This window comes from Giraffa tippelskirchi, chromosome 1 (assembly GCF_054371585.1).
Source record: "Giraffa tippelskirchi isolate mGirTip1 chromosome 1, T2T-mGirTip1v1.2.pri, whole genome shotgun sequence".
In the NCBI taxonomy this organism is placed as follows: Eukaryota; Metazoa; Chordata; class Mammalia; order Artiodactyla; family Giraffidae; genus Giraffa; species Giraffa tippelskirchi.
Genome location: NC_137275.1, coordinates 72,040,125 through 72,055,832, shown reverse-complemented (window position 1 = coordinate 72,055,832; position 15,708 = coordinate 72,040,125).

The window sequence follows — 15,708 nt, the reverse complement described above, 5'->3', positions numbered from 1 at the left end:
CTCATGCAGAAATGAGCAGGTGACCCAGTCATCCTGGAATGTAAGAAGATGTGTGTGGAAGAGTTCTGGGAAAGATCTCAAAAAAGGGAAAGATCTCTTTCAAGAGATGTGAACTCATTTAACTCTGTTTTCCAATGGCAAGAGAGAAGCTAGCCTTGAGAAGAAATTTGCATATTTGAGGTTATTGATATTTCTCCCAGCAATCTTAATTCCAGCTTGTGCTTCATTCAGCCCAGCATTTCACATGATGCACGCTGCATATAAGTTAAATAAGCAGGTTGACAATATGCAGCCTTGATATACTCCTTTCCCAATTTGGAACCAATCTGTTGTTCCACGTCAGGTTCTAACTGTTGCTTCTTGACCTGCATGCAGATTTCTCAGGAGGCAGATAAGGTGGTCTGGTATTCCCATCTCTTGAAGAATTTTCCAGTTTTTTTGTGATCCACTGGATAATCGAAAAAGCAAGAGAGTTCCAGAAAAACATCTATTTCTGCTTTCTTGACTATGCCAAAGCCTTTGACTGTGTGGATCACAATAAACTGTGGAAAATTCTGAAAGAGATGGGAATACCAGACCATCTGACCTGTCTCTTGAGAAACCTGTATGCAGGTCAGGAAGCAACATTTAGAACTGGACATGGAACAACAGACTGGTTCCAAATAGGAAAAGGAATACATCAAGGCTGTATATTGTCACCCTGCTTATTTAACGTATATGCAGAGTACATTGTGAGAAACACTGGGCTGGAAGAAACACAAGCTGGAATCAAGACTGTCGGGAGAAATATCAATAACCTCAGGTATGCAGATGACACCACCCTTATGGCAGAAAGTCAAGAGGAACTAAAGAGCCTCTTGATGAAAGTGAAAGAGGAGAGTGAAAAAGATGGCTTAAAGCTCAACGTTCAGAAAACTAAGATCATGGCATCTGGTCCCATCACTTCATGGGGAATAGATGGGGAAACAGTGGAAACAGTGTCAGACTCTATTTTTGGGGGCCCCAAAATCACTGCTGATGGTGATTGCAGCTATGAAATTGAAAGATGTTACTCCTTGGAAAGAAGGTTATGACCAACCTAGATAGCATATTTAAAAGCAGAGACATTACTTTGCCAACAAAAGTCCGTCTAGTCAAGGCTATGGTTTTTCCAGTGGTCATGTATGGATGTGAGAGTTGGACAGTGAAGAAAGCTGAGCGCCGCAGAATTGATGCTTTTGAACTGTGGTGTTGGAGAAGACTCTTGAGAGTCCCTTGGACTGCAAGGAGATCCAACCAGTCCATCCTAAAGGAGATCAGTCCTGGGTGTTCATTGGAAGGACTGATGTTGAAGCTGAAACTCCAATACTTTGGCCACCTGATGCGAAGAGTTGACTCATTGGAAAAGACCCTGATGCTGGGAAGGATTGGGGGCAGGAGGAGAAGGGGACGACAGAGGAGGAGATGGTTGGATGACATCACCGACTCGATGGACATGGGTTTGAGTAAACTCCAGGAGTTGGTGATGGACAGAGAGGCCTGGCGTGCTGCAATTCATGGGGTCGCAAAGAGTTGGACACGACTGAGTGACTGAACTGAACTGACACAGAAAAAGAATTTGGCATAGTCAAGAAAGCAGAAGTAGATGTTTTTCTGGAAATCTCACTTTTTCGATGATCCAAAGGATGTTGGCAATTCGATCTCTGTTTCTTCCGCCTTTTCTAAATTCAGCTTGACCATCTGGAAATTCATGGTTCATGTCCTGTTGAAGCCTGGCTTGGAGAATTTTGAGCATTACTTTGTTAGCATGTGTGATGAGTTCAATTGTGTGGTAGTTTTAGCATTCTTTGCCATTGCCTTTCTTTGGGATTGGAATGAAAACTGACCTTTTCCAGTCCTGTGGCCACTTGCTGAGTTTTCCTAATTTGCTGGCATATTGAGTGTAGCACTTTCACAGCATCATCTTTTAGAATTTGAAATCGCTCAACTGGAATTCTATCACCTCCACTAGCTTTGTTTGTAGTGATGCTTCCTAAGGCCCACTTGACTTCCCATTCCAGGATGTCTGGTTCTAGGTGAGTGATCACATCGTTGTGGCTATCTGGGTCATGAAGATCTTTTTTGTATACCTCTTCTGTGTATTCTTGCCACCTTTTCTTAATATCTTCTGCTTCTGTTAGATCCATACTGTTTCTGTCCTTTATTGTGCCCATCTTTTCATGAAATATTCCCTTGATACCTCTCATTTTCTTGAAGCAAGCTCTAGTCTTTCCCATTCTACTGCTTTCCTCTATTTCTTTGCAATGATCACTGAGGAATACTTTCTTATCTCTCCTTGCTATTCTTTGGAACTCTGCATTGAAATGGGTATATCTTTCCTTTTCTCCTTTGCCTTTCACCTCTCTTCTTTTCACAGCTATTGTAAGGCCTCCTCAGACAACCATTTTGCCTTTTTGCATTTGTGTTTCTTGGGGAAGGTCTTGATCACTGTCTCTTGTACGAAGTCACAAACCTCCAGCCATAGTTCTTCAGGCACTCTGTATAACAGATCTAATCCTTTGAATCTGTTCATCACTTCTACTGTATAATTATAAGGGATTTGATTTAGGTCCTATTTGAATGGCTTAGTGATTTTCCCTACTTACTTCAATTTAAATCTGAATTTGGTAATAAGGAGTTCATGATCTGAGCCATAGCCAGCTCCTGGTCTTGTTTCTGCTGACTCTGTAGAGCTTCTCCATCTTTGGCTGCAGAGAATATAGTCAATCTGATTTTGGTATTGATCATCTGGTGATGTCCATTTGTAAAGTCTTCTTTTATGTTGTTTGAAGAGGGTGTTTTCTTGGGAAAGCTCTAATAGCCTTGGTCTGCTTCATTCTGTACTCCAAGGCCAAATTTGCCTGTTACTCCGTGTATTTCTTGACTTCCTACTTTTGCATTCCAGTCCCCTATAATGAAAAGGACATCTCTTTTGAGTGTTAGTTCTAGAAGGTCTTGTAGGTCTTCATAGAACTGTTTGACTTCAACTTCTTCAGCATTACTGATCGGGGCATAGATTTGGAATTCTGTGATATTGAATGGTTTGTCTTGGAAATGAACAGAGATAATTCTGTCATGTTTGAGACTTCATCCCAGTACTACATTTTGGACTCTTTTGTTGACTATGATGGTACTTCATTTGTTCTAAGGGATTCTTGGCCGCAGTAGTAGATACAATGGTCATCTGTGTAAAAGTCACCCATTCCAGTCCATTTTAGTTTGCTGATTCCTAAAATGTTGATGTTCATGCATGCCATCTCCTGTTTGACCACTTCCAATTTACCCTGATTCATGGACCTAACATTCCAGGTTCCTATGCAATATTGCTCTTTACAGCATTGGACTTAGTTCCATCTCCAGTCACATCCACAACTGGATGTTGTTTTTGCTTTGGCTCTGTCTCTTCATTCTTTCTAGAGTTATTTCTCCACTGATCTCCAGTAGCAATTGGGCACCTAACAACCTGGGGAGTTCATCTTTCAGTGTCCTATCTTTTTGCCTTTTCATACTGTTCAATGGGTTCTCTAGGCAATAAGTTCCACTAAAAAAGCTATTTATAAAAATACTACTGGAAGTCACTCTTCAAATTAATGTTCTAGTGTTAATGTCATAAGGTACATAATGTAGAATACTCAGGAAAATCTTTTAAATGGAATATAATGAGGATTTTTTAAACCATTATTAAAACATATTATGAAAGTAAGATGATTAAAATTAGTAGGATGAGAGTGCCAGATTATTGACCTACAGATCAGTTGAAATATTTGTAGACTCATGAAATAGGTAAACATTTATGATATATATATATTATTGATTAGACAAAACATTTGATAAATCACATACTGATTTACCTATTTTAAATTAATCTTTATCTTAAATCATATGATAGGGCAAATGCTAAGGGTATTGAATATTTCATTTAAAAACAGAATAATACATATTAGAAAAGAAGTTACAGATGACTATTTAAAAATATTGTAATGTGAAATATTAGTTGAAAACATTATTGAAAGTTGAAATTCAAACAGAGAGGTTTAGAATTATTACAATTGTAATGAAGGAAAACACAGTGAAGTAAAGTTAAAATCAGTGATGGAGAAATAGTTACCACGTATATGCAAAAGACTTAAATTATAAAGCATGATTCAAACTAGTAGAGAAAAGACAATATTCACCTCCCAGGCTGTTTCCTTATACATCCCCAGTTGTGTGTTCTCCATCTTCTCTGCTAACCTTGTATTCAGTCAACCCTGATCATTAAAGGGACATATTGCATCATCATGTTAAGAACACAAACTCTTAGTTTCAACAAAATTGAATTCCATTTCTATTTCCATTTTTTTGGTTTCCCCAGTGGCTCAGCTGGTAAATGGAGAAGGCAATGGCACCCCACTCCAGTACTCTTGCCTGGAAAATCCCATGAACGGAGGAGCCTGGCAGGCTGCAGTCCATGGGGTCACTGAGTCGGACACAACTGAGCGACTCCACTTTCACTTTTCACTTTCATGCCCTGGAGAAGGAAATGGCAACCCACTCCAGTACTCTTGCCTGGAGAATCCCAGGGACGGGGGAGCCTGGTGGGCTGCCATCTATGGGGTCGCACAGAGTCGGACACGACTGACCCGACTTAGCAGCAGCAGCAGCAGCTGGTAAAGAATCTGCCTGCAATGCGGGAGACCTGGGTTTGATCTCTGGGTTGGGAGAATCCCCCTGGAGAAGGGAAAGGCTACCCACTCCAGTATTCTAGCCTAGAGAATTCCATGGACCGTAGAGTCCTTGGGGTTGCAAAGAGTCAGACACAACTGAGCGACTTTCACACTTCTACACACACATATTCTGAATGTGGGTATTTACTTAGTATCAGTGGTCCTGTGTTTGTGAAGCAGAGGAAGAAGGTACACCTACTTTACAGAATTAGTGTATTTACTGTGAACTAACATTTACCGTAGTACCCAGCACATAGTAAGGGCTTAATATTCATTAACTATTTTAATATGTATGCAAACAGAAAAAGTTAAGACAAAGCACTTGTGTAAAATAGAATGGGATTCATATATTTCAAATCTCTTAAGGAAAAAAAAAATGAGTACAAGTAACAAAAATGGGTAGGACATAAAGTATGAAGCAAATAAGAACAATTAAGATGACAAAATTAAAACCAACTATGGTGGCTCATACAGAAAGAATCTACTTGCTGTGCAGGAGACCTGGGTTCGATCCCTAGATTGGAAAGATACCCTCGAGAATCGAATGGCAACCCACTCCAGCATTCTTGCCTGGAGAATTTCATGAGCAGAGGAGCCTGGAGGGCTATAGTTCATGGGATCACAAAGAGCCGGACACGACTGAGTGACAAACACTTTTCATATATGATATAATGATTGGTGCAAGGTGTTAAAACTTTCCCATAAAAATATCCTCAGGTTGAATTTGAAATATTTAACACACTTTGATGATGTCTATAGGAAGACATGGGAAATGTGCCTTGTATATGATTTATTATCAAAACCACGGTACAAAAATATATGTGTATGAAAGGAACTCTTCTGGAAATGAGTAAACTGCCAAATGGAAGCATTTCCAAATGTTAATCATGACAGTAGATGGTTTGAAAACTACAGCATTTTATTGCCAGATCAATTTGACAATGCCACTAAATTAATTACTTAATTAATACACCTCTATTGCCTATTTTATTAAGTATATTGTTTTCCCTTTTATGAACAAAGCCTCTGAATAACTCACTTTATAGGGGATCCCACTAATTTGTTCCTGACAACTTTTACTTGTTTTTAGAGGTAAGGTTTTCAAGATCTTCTATTTTTTGCCAGATGAATTGTTAAGGGTTTCACACTAGAAAAAGAAAATGTTACAATATTCAAGTGGAGCAAGCAAAAGGGCTTTTATATCTACTTGGTCTGCAAAGAATAAGACTGAACAAACCATCTCAGTGCTGCAGCAAAGGTTAAGAAATGTAGAGGCGACTACATAGGAGAAACAGCTTGTAATTAGTACAGTTATAGTTAGAGCAAGAGCTCCTTGCAAGTTCCCTGAGGAAAATGTCTTTATTAACAAGGGCCCACACCCTGGGGTACATTTATTTATTTTCTTTTGTACTTATTTTACTTTTAAAATAGCAACCCATAGTAGACACTTGCTTAGACATCCTAGTCTCTTCACTTTCTTTTCATATGTTCCCCTCTTCAAACTGTAGTGAAATCACTTCAATTGACATGATTCATCATTGTTCCCTTTTCTCTCTAATGGCTTTCCATTCAATTCTGTATTTATTTGCTCATCCCCTCAACAAAGTGTTAATAAAAATCAAAGTCCCTTATCTAGAGTGATTTAAGTTTTTCTCTATACTTGCTTTAAATTTTCCTTTTAAAAAAGTTTTCTCCCTATGATTTTCTCTAGTCACAGAATATCTGTTCTTAAATGTCCAAATAGTGTTATATAACACACCTTCAGGAACTATGAATTAGTATAATTTAAAATTGATTTTGATTTTCAAATAAACTTTCATTTTCATATGTCTGTCTATAAGAATTTACTTTATTTCTCCTTTGGGACCTTCAATTTTGGGGCAGGTTTACCAAAAAGTTAATAACCCATTCTCTGTGTTATAAGTTACTCAATATGTACTAGTGTAAAATAAACCTCCGTAACTTTAAAACTTCAATATTTTCATCTCCATGAAATGTTCTATATACAAACTATCTAGAGTAAATGTGAAATCATATTTTCCTCAATAAATGCTCTCCTTTTAAATATTAAGGTGGAAAGTCAATATAAAACTGCATTAATTCCTCTTGCTTGAAATGCTCTTAGTAAATAGTTCTCTGTCCAAAAATGAGAAAATGTGGAATATTAATTCTAACTCCAGACTAAATCACTCACCAGTTAAGAGTATCTGTTTCTAAATTATTTCAATCATTCTGAAACTGCAAATAAAAATATGTGCAGTATTTATAAGAATCACAAGCACTTTGAGATTTATGAAATGGGGGAAACTTAGCCATTTTTCCATTCGGCTGTTGCAATCCTGAGAGTTATTGATGGATTAACGATATGTGTAAGTGGCAGCGATATAAGTAGGTGGAAAGTTTCAGAAGTCTGGAATGTGTAAGTTTTATGTCAAGCGGACTTTGAAATGGAGAACTCTTGCAGTTCACTTTCAGCAACATGAAATAGCTATTCACTTAGGTTCCAATTTTAGCCTCTATAATTGGTTTGCTGAAAAACAATAATACACCAAAATTCCTATTCAAGCAATTTTTCTATAGCAACAAGACTTTCTTTTATTACCTGTATATTTTGGTTTAGTTTTTAAGAGTCAGGTAATTCCCAAAGAGGTTTGTATGTTTCCATTGAATTTTTAAAAGTAATGAGTTTCCACTTTATAAATGAAAGATAGGATGGAAGGTTAATTTTACAGTGGAAGAAGTTACAGGAACCAATAGAACACATTTGTATTTCATTCCAGCAGACAGTTTACAGCATTTGCTCAATAGGAGCCAAGTGGTTACTTCCATCAGTAGTCAATTAGCAAGGGATGCAATTTCAATATGTTCAGCTATTAATGTAGACTGCTATTTAAATATTTCACCCATTTTACATCTAATTTTCAAGATCATGACAGTTGGTCAATGAGGTGGACATTTGGGTTCTCATGGTTCCTTGCCACTCGGTATGTTTTGGGGGACCACCTAGTAGACAGGACAAAGCTAGGAGCCTTTCTGGTCTTCAGTGGCCATGTTAGATAATATTACATTAAAATATCACATTTTTAAGAGGGCCTATAAAATAAATAAATTTATAGGGATTATGAAGTTAGCAAAATTCTTATAAAATATAAATAAACTTTGCCTGAGTCATAGCACACGGTCTAGAATCTTTGAGAAACAGCACCCAGATCTTTGTGTAGGAATCCTGAACAAGTGAATACATAGAGAAAGATAGGCTATCTTTATGAATGAACACATGGTAAAGAAGCTATCCCATCACTGTGCTATCATTTTTTCTGAACTATGGTGCATTAAATAAAGGAAAGTCTGGTTTGATAGGTTTTAAAAGGAATATATTATCTTACTAAGCCTCATTTTGTAGAGGGAGTGTGGTAGATACACTCCAGGATAACCACCAGGATCCTCATCTTCTGATGTTCAAGCCCTTCTTAGGTACCTTCACCTTGAGTGTGGGTATGACCTGTGATTGCCTCTAACAGAGAATACAATAAAGGTGACAGGATGCATGTAATTGTATATGGTTTTCACATAATACTGTAGAATCTGTCTTCCTGGAGTCCCTATTCTGTTTTGCTGGATTTGAAGAAGCAAGTGGCCAACTTGGGGAACCTTATGTGTGCAGTCTCTAGAGCTAGGGCCACCTCTTGTTGACAGCAGGCAAGCACCTGGGGCCTGTAGTCCTATACCTCAAAGAACTGAATTTTGCCAGTGTTCTGAGTGGACTTAGAAGTGGATATTTCCCCAGTTCAAGCTTCAGAGTAGACCATATCCCTGGCCAATGTCTTGATTGCAATATTACAGAGAATACAGTTAAACTGTGACAGGACCTCTAAGTCATAGAAATTGTGATATAACAGAGAAGAACCATGTAGTATCCTATGTCTGTTTATTTTTCAATAAAAAATAAACAAAACTCTATAAATCTGTAACACATACCTTGGCTATTCAAGAGTGGCCTTTGAAATTTGCATTTTTTTCTTTTACCTAATGTTTTTTTGAGTTCCTAAGCTATATCAAATATTTCTTCAGCATTTTAAATATATTTTCTTTAAGCCAAAACATTTTTGCATAAGTTTGCATTCTTCATTTACTGATGAAATTAAACATCAAGAAGACTATTACTTTCCAAAGTTCACTCAACTGGAAATCCAGGTTTGCAAAACTCCAGAACCTGTCCTCTCAACATTATGATGTATCTCTCAACCAAAATGTCATTTCAAATAACTCTTTTGTGAAAGATATTATGCTTGTAACTTTGATAAATTTTCTCAAGGAATCCTCAAAATTCTAAGTGCATTCCTCTTTACAAAGCAAGAAACCTATTTAGAGAGTTTTAGTAATAACACATTAAAGTGGCCTACCTGGGAGTCAACCTTATGTCTTCTATGCCATATTTGCAACACTTCTACTATGCATTTTGTATCTCATACTGAACACTTCATATCCCATACTGAAAAGAATTGGATTTTGTGGCAGTTTGGGGGGTCTCCCCATCATAAAGTATGTAAAGGGACAATCAGATGAGTGGTATGCAAGGCTGGATTTGTTTGCTGCATTAAAAAAAAACAGGCCATCCATCGAGATATGGGATAATTTGATATCCATTTAGTCAATTCCAAGTGTTTTGTTAAACAAAAGAAAAACAAAGAAAGAAAAAACAGCAATAATCTGAATAATCAGAAACATGACCAATTGCAGTAGTTGATTTATTGAGTGGAAATTAATTATAATGATGGTTCAAATGAGTCTAAGGCTTAAAACATGAAGAGTTCCAACTTCAGCATATTCTCTCCAGCTAGTTCTGGGTAACACTGATGAAGTCAGATATATCAATACTTACTGTTCAGACAATACAAGAAACAGGTAAACACACAGACGGTCACATGTCAGAGGACATAGTCTAAGTTGTTTATAATGACCACAATTGATGCCAAGAAAACCATAAAAAAACAACTAAAACATGGGAATATGCATGGATATTAAAAAGACCAAAATAAATCATTCAGATGGTTAAAAATCAAGGCACTATGTAAATCTTAAATATGTTTATTTTGTTTCCCTGTATTATAAAACAAATAAATTAAATACAACCTTAAAAGATAACTAATTTCACAAATTACGTAAAGCAGAAATTGAAGTTATTAACAGGGTTAGGAATAAAAAAAGTTCATTCATTACAACCAACCTTTGTTGAGTTTTAACTATGCTGTCTGTAGAACGCAAGGCATAGTGTGGAATTCAGAACAGTATGGGCCACAGTTTCTGTCCCTAAAGATAGTGCAATCTAGTGGAGAAGACAATACCAACGTTTACAAGACAGAATTGATCTATACAAAACAGGAATTTTTTTTCAGGATTGAGTTTCAGGGAATTGATTATAAACACAATAAGAATTCAGAGAATGGCCCTTCAGTAGGACTTCCTCTTCTCTGTCCTGACAAGGGAGATTTTAAGAAGATGAATGAATTAAAGTCTTGAGAGATGAGTAAAAATTGTCTGGGAAGGGATGCAAATGAAAAAGTCAGGTTGAAGTATATGAAGGAAGCCAAGAGGACAGAGACTGGCAGAAACAACCTTTTTTTCTTAAACAGAGAACAAAGAAATTAAATACGTAAAAGTCAAATTAAGAAGGACTAGAAAGACAGGTGGAGAAGGAAACGTCAACCCACTCCAGTATTCTTGCCTGGAGAGTCCCAGGGATGGGGGAGCCTGGTGGGCTGCAGTCTATGGGGTTGCACAGAGTTGGACACGACTGAAGCGACTTAGCAGCAGCAACAGAAAGACAGGAGAGGCAGCCAGCCAGAAAGAGTCAGTCAAGGGAGAACCTTTAAGCAAGGAATTGACTTGACAAAGTTGGCTTTGACTAAGTTAATGGAGAGACTGGAGCTAGAAAAGTAAGCCAGGAGATAACTGAAAATAAGTTACAAGTCAGGAAGCTAAGCAAAAGTGTTACTGCAGGGGTTAGTGATGATTTATGCAAGAAAAGGACTCATATGAAGGAAAAGCTAAGAACTGTCTGTGTAGTATATCTTCAAAAAGCATATATTGATACACTGAAACTTAGCTTCTCTTGGGACTACTTAATAACAAAATAAACATCCAATGACAATAAAAAAGAAAAATTGTGCACTTATGTGTATATTTAAACAGCAATTCACTCAGCCTAAGGAATCTGTTTTTTTAAATATGTATATTAAATGAGTAAGAAAAATGAGGGAATAAAGAAAGGCACCTCAAGAGAAATTCTTAGCTAGTTTGATGAGTGAAATATTTGAATCATACACACCAAAAAAAAAAGTGCAAAACCAAAGTGCTAGTTTCTGGTTCAGTGGAGTGAGTTGCAGTTTCTAGTCTAGTTCTTTGCCCTCTCATATCTTTATTACAGGTTGAAAGGAACTTTTTTCCCCTCTTCTTTACCTACTTATTTCACTCATCTTATAAGATTAGCTTACATTAACCACTTACCCTCTGCACAGACTGAAGCAAGCACACATTTTCTATTTCCCAGTGCTCCTATCACAGCACTTTCACATTTTATTGTAATTTTATGTTTACTGATCACCCCTTCATTAGATGATGAGCTTTCTTTTCTTTTAAATTTCAGAACAGAATTAACAAAAAATCAAGATAAATGAACCCAAAACACAGTGTTGAGTAAACGACTAAATGGAAAAGGCAACTTCTGAAATTAGGAAACCTGTATTTGATGTTCACATAGGGTAGGAAGAAGGATAGTAGTAGTGGTCCCTGAAAGGAGGTCTGTGTGCAAGCATGCTGAGTAGCTTCAGTCGTGTCTGACTCTTTGTGACCCCCTTGGGATGTAGCCCCCCAGACTCCTCTGGAGGGATTCTCCAGGCAAGAATACTTGAGTGGGTTGCCATGTCCTCCTCCAGGGGATCTTCCCAACCCAGGGATCAAACCCACATCTCCTGTGGCTCCTGCATTGCTGTTGGATTCTTTACCGTTGAGCTCCCAGGCAAGCCTGAAAGGAGATCGGAGGTGTGATTATTGATAGAAATTGTGCACAATGAAAATGCTTAGCTTGCAGATAATCCCCAATCATAAAGACTTGCATATACCCATATATGAAAAGTGAACATATATTTGCCTTAAGTGTTTCGCCTCTTTCAAAATCTTTCATGAAAATTCTGATTTTGCAGAGGTCAGGAACAAACCTCATCCCTGCTTTCATGGCTTTTCTTTTCTCTGCTCATTCTGTCACTATTTCCCTGATAAATGTCTTCCATGAATTGAAATACCTCAAGGTCTGTGTATCTTCTCCTTTGATATCCCTCATTGGGAAATAAGATGAGTGGAAATAGATTTCATGGAACAAGGCAACTTCTCAAATCATGTCCTTTCGTTATACTGAGAAAATGCCTCCAGGTAAAAGAAAATTGCAATGTGTGAAGCTAATGAATAAAACCCTCAGGTAAGTTGTGAGGTTAACTAAGAATGCATCCTGTTCTTAAATATGCAGTAAGTAGTTTGAATAAAGGAATCCTAAACCCCAAATTTGATAGTGTTAAAGTATCTAGTCTGCTTTGAGTGCCTATAATCCGTGTCTCTTCCTTCCATCTTTTGAAGTTCAAACACTGTTGCATTTCACATTTTGGAAGATGCAGTGCAGGAAGCTCAGCTATAAGCCTGGGGTGATGCCTGTGGAGTACCTCTCTTTTATCAAAGCGACTTTGGAAAACCAACTTCCTTCAGTGGCTCCTGGGGGAAAAAGCTAATTGATTCTTTGGGGTGGCTGTTGTTTTAACTTGTTCACTTTAGAGTTTTGTGTGACATATATATATATATATCCAAGGAGCACAAAAAGATGGAAATGTGCACCAGGTAAACATGCTTATTTTCACTGGAAAAAAATGGAATGAAATTGCATTTCAAAAGCAGGGACAGTGTACTATCTGAGTTTTTTCTCAAGAAAATTCTCAGCAATGTATAATGCTTGTTTTAATCCTCAGTTCCTAGGTAAACGGCTTTCCTGGTAGCTCAAATGGTAAAGAATCTGCCTGCAATGCAGGAGACCTGGGTTCAATCTCTAGTCAGGAAGATCCCCTGGAGAAGGGAATGGCAACCCAATTCCCTTCCAACCAAAGTACTCTTGTTGGCAAACTCCATGCACAGAGGAACCTGGTAGGCTACAGTCTATGGGGTCACAAAAGAGTCAGACACGACTGAGTGACCAGGTTGTATGGGACTATGCAACTCATGCTTTCTCACTTCAGAATTCAGGCTAAAGGAAGAGCCACTACCTGAGACATACTATTCTGGTGGCAAGAGAGAAAAGCAAGAGAACTGGCATAAACATTGATAAACATTTTCAATTACAGTCCATCAGCCAGAGTGAGTCACCTGGCCAGGGTTGCCACTGAGGCTAAGAAATATACTGCTCCCGGGGAAGGCACTTAAAATTATACAGCAACTAAGAGGAAGGAATAATGTTCTAGTAGACAAATGTGATGTGAAGTCGCTCAGTCGTGTCCGACTCTTTGCGACCCCATGGACTGTAACCTACCAGGCTTCTCTGTCCATGGGATTTTCCAGGCAAGAGTACTGGAGTGGGTTGCCATTTCCTTCTCCAGGGGATCTTCCTGACCCAGGGATCGAACCCAGGTCTCCCGCATTGCAAGCGGACGCTTTTCCCTCTGAGCCACCAGGGAAGCCCCCCTAGTAGACAAAGGGAGCGCATAATTGGAAAGTCATCCACAGCGTCTGTTTATCTAACACTTATTTCTTTTGGCTCCTTTTCATTTCCCTTTTCCCCTGTCCCCTCTTCCTTCTTTTCCTCCTTTTCTATCCTTTTTCTTCTAACATAAGAATTATTGTAAAAACATTCTCATTCAATATTGCTCAAATATGAATAATGTAAGGTACAATTTTACAGAAAAATTACCTGTGAACCTCTGCCATTGAATTACTTTTATCATAATGTTAATGTTTTAATGTCTATAGTATATAATTTTCTTGTGCTTGTATCTCTTTTTCAAGCAGGAAGAGAGAAACATATTTTTACATTAGATACAAGACTGCAAAACATTAAAATTTAACTTCAAAACATTAATTTAGTATGCCCAGTGATAGATTTTTACATAAACTACCTCACCTATGTCAAGCTAAATTGTGGAAGATATATTATCTGGCCCAGTTCAGGGACAGTGATGTAATAATGTTAATGCAGAAAATGCCTATTTGTATTAAAATGTATACAAATGACATGACTGCATCTAATTTATCTTTGTATCCTCCAGACCTGCCAAGGTGCCTGGTTCATAGCGGACGTAAAAAAAAAGAAACACAAATTATATGACACACTTTACTTACCAGCTAATGATAGTCAATCACCATATTTAACAAATATTTAAGAAAATGATCTCTTAGTTGTTTGTTTAATAAGTGCCAGGCAACCTGTCAGGCATTGAGAGTACAATGAAAGGCAAAACAGATTCTTTCTTACCCTGCAATGAATAACAGGGGGAAAAAAGTAGGAATTATCTGTTACTCCGGAATACTTCATAGGATAATTAACCTAGTCAGAAAGATCAGTGATGATTGAATGACCATATGAAGGAAAAGAAGAGTCAACTGTGCAGTGGAGGTGAGAGACAGAAGGCATTTCAGCCGAGAAACAGTTGTGAAGGCATTGTGGTAGGAGGACAGGAGGAAACAGTGCATCAAGTAAGGTCAGTGTGTCAGACCCAGAGGGCAGATGGGGTATTATATTGCTGCAGGGATGCATTAGAGGAGGTATTAGTATTAGTACTGTGAAAGCTCTTATTCAAAGAAAAAATCGAGGCTACTAATATGTTTAAAGCAGAGAAAAATGACCAGTTATATATCACAAAAATAAGTGACTTCAGATTATGGTCAAGTGAGAAGGTAGGAAAATCCTCTCCTCATAAATCTGGGGGAAAAAAGTGCAAAAACTGTGAACCCACACACATGTAAAATCACATAAAGCCCAAAATACCTTTTTAGTGATTTGGAAATTGATGAAACCAAAGGCATAAAATAAGTACTTTTGCTTAAAAATAAACAAACCTGCTGAACTTGAAAGAGTGAACATCAGAAGAGTAGAAATCTCTGACACGCAGGCTCAAAGCTGTTTCTTCGCTCACTCACATTGCCGAAAGTTAGTGGACATGAAAGTTCTGCCAGAGACTCTTCATGTTTACGTGTGTGTGCGTGCGTGCGTGTGTGTGTGTGCTCAGTCGTGTCTGACCCTTTGTGACCCCATGGACTATAGCCCACCAGGCTCTTTTGTCCGTGGAATTCTCCAAGGGAGAATACTGGAGTGGGTTGCCATTTCCTACTCCAGAGGATCTTCCAGACCCAGGGGTTGAACCCGCATCTCTTGTGTCTCTTGCATTGGCGGGAGCATTCTTTACCACTGTGCTATCTGGGAAGTCTAGAGCAAGCCACAAGGAGAAGCAGTTTCTACTGCCAGCAAAGGGGAGTCTCTCATTTTGTAGTGATGGTGATGCCCACTGTCGGGGGCAAGAACGGTTAATGGCTCTATTAGCTTGATGTGGTAGTTGTTGTACACAAGAATATATTTGAGGCTTGACTCAGGCAAAGACAGAGGACCTAAGGCAGTCACACACTCTTGACCAAAGTGAGGATGCTAATAGGCAGACAGAAAACTAAAAAGGGCTCAATAGAAAGTAAAATTTGGAGTATACATAAAAATAATCTGAATTTGAAGGCACTTTCCTATACATGAGGATACATCTAATATGTAGAGAATAAAAGTCTCATGGACTTGAGGTGAATGAATGTAACCTCAGTTGGTTGATGACTTCATGGATGGGAAGACTCAACATTGTTAAAAGTTGATTCACTGCTGATTGATCTATAAACTTCATGCAATCTCTTTTAAAACCCAAGTAGTCTTTTGAAAAAATTATTGAGTAGATTCTAAATTTCATACAGAAAT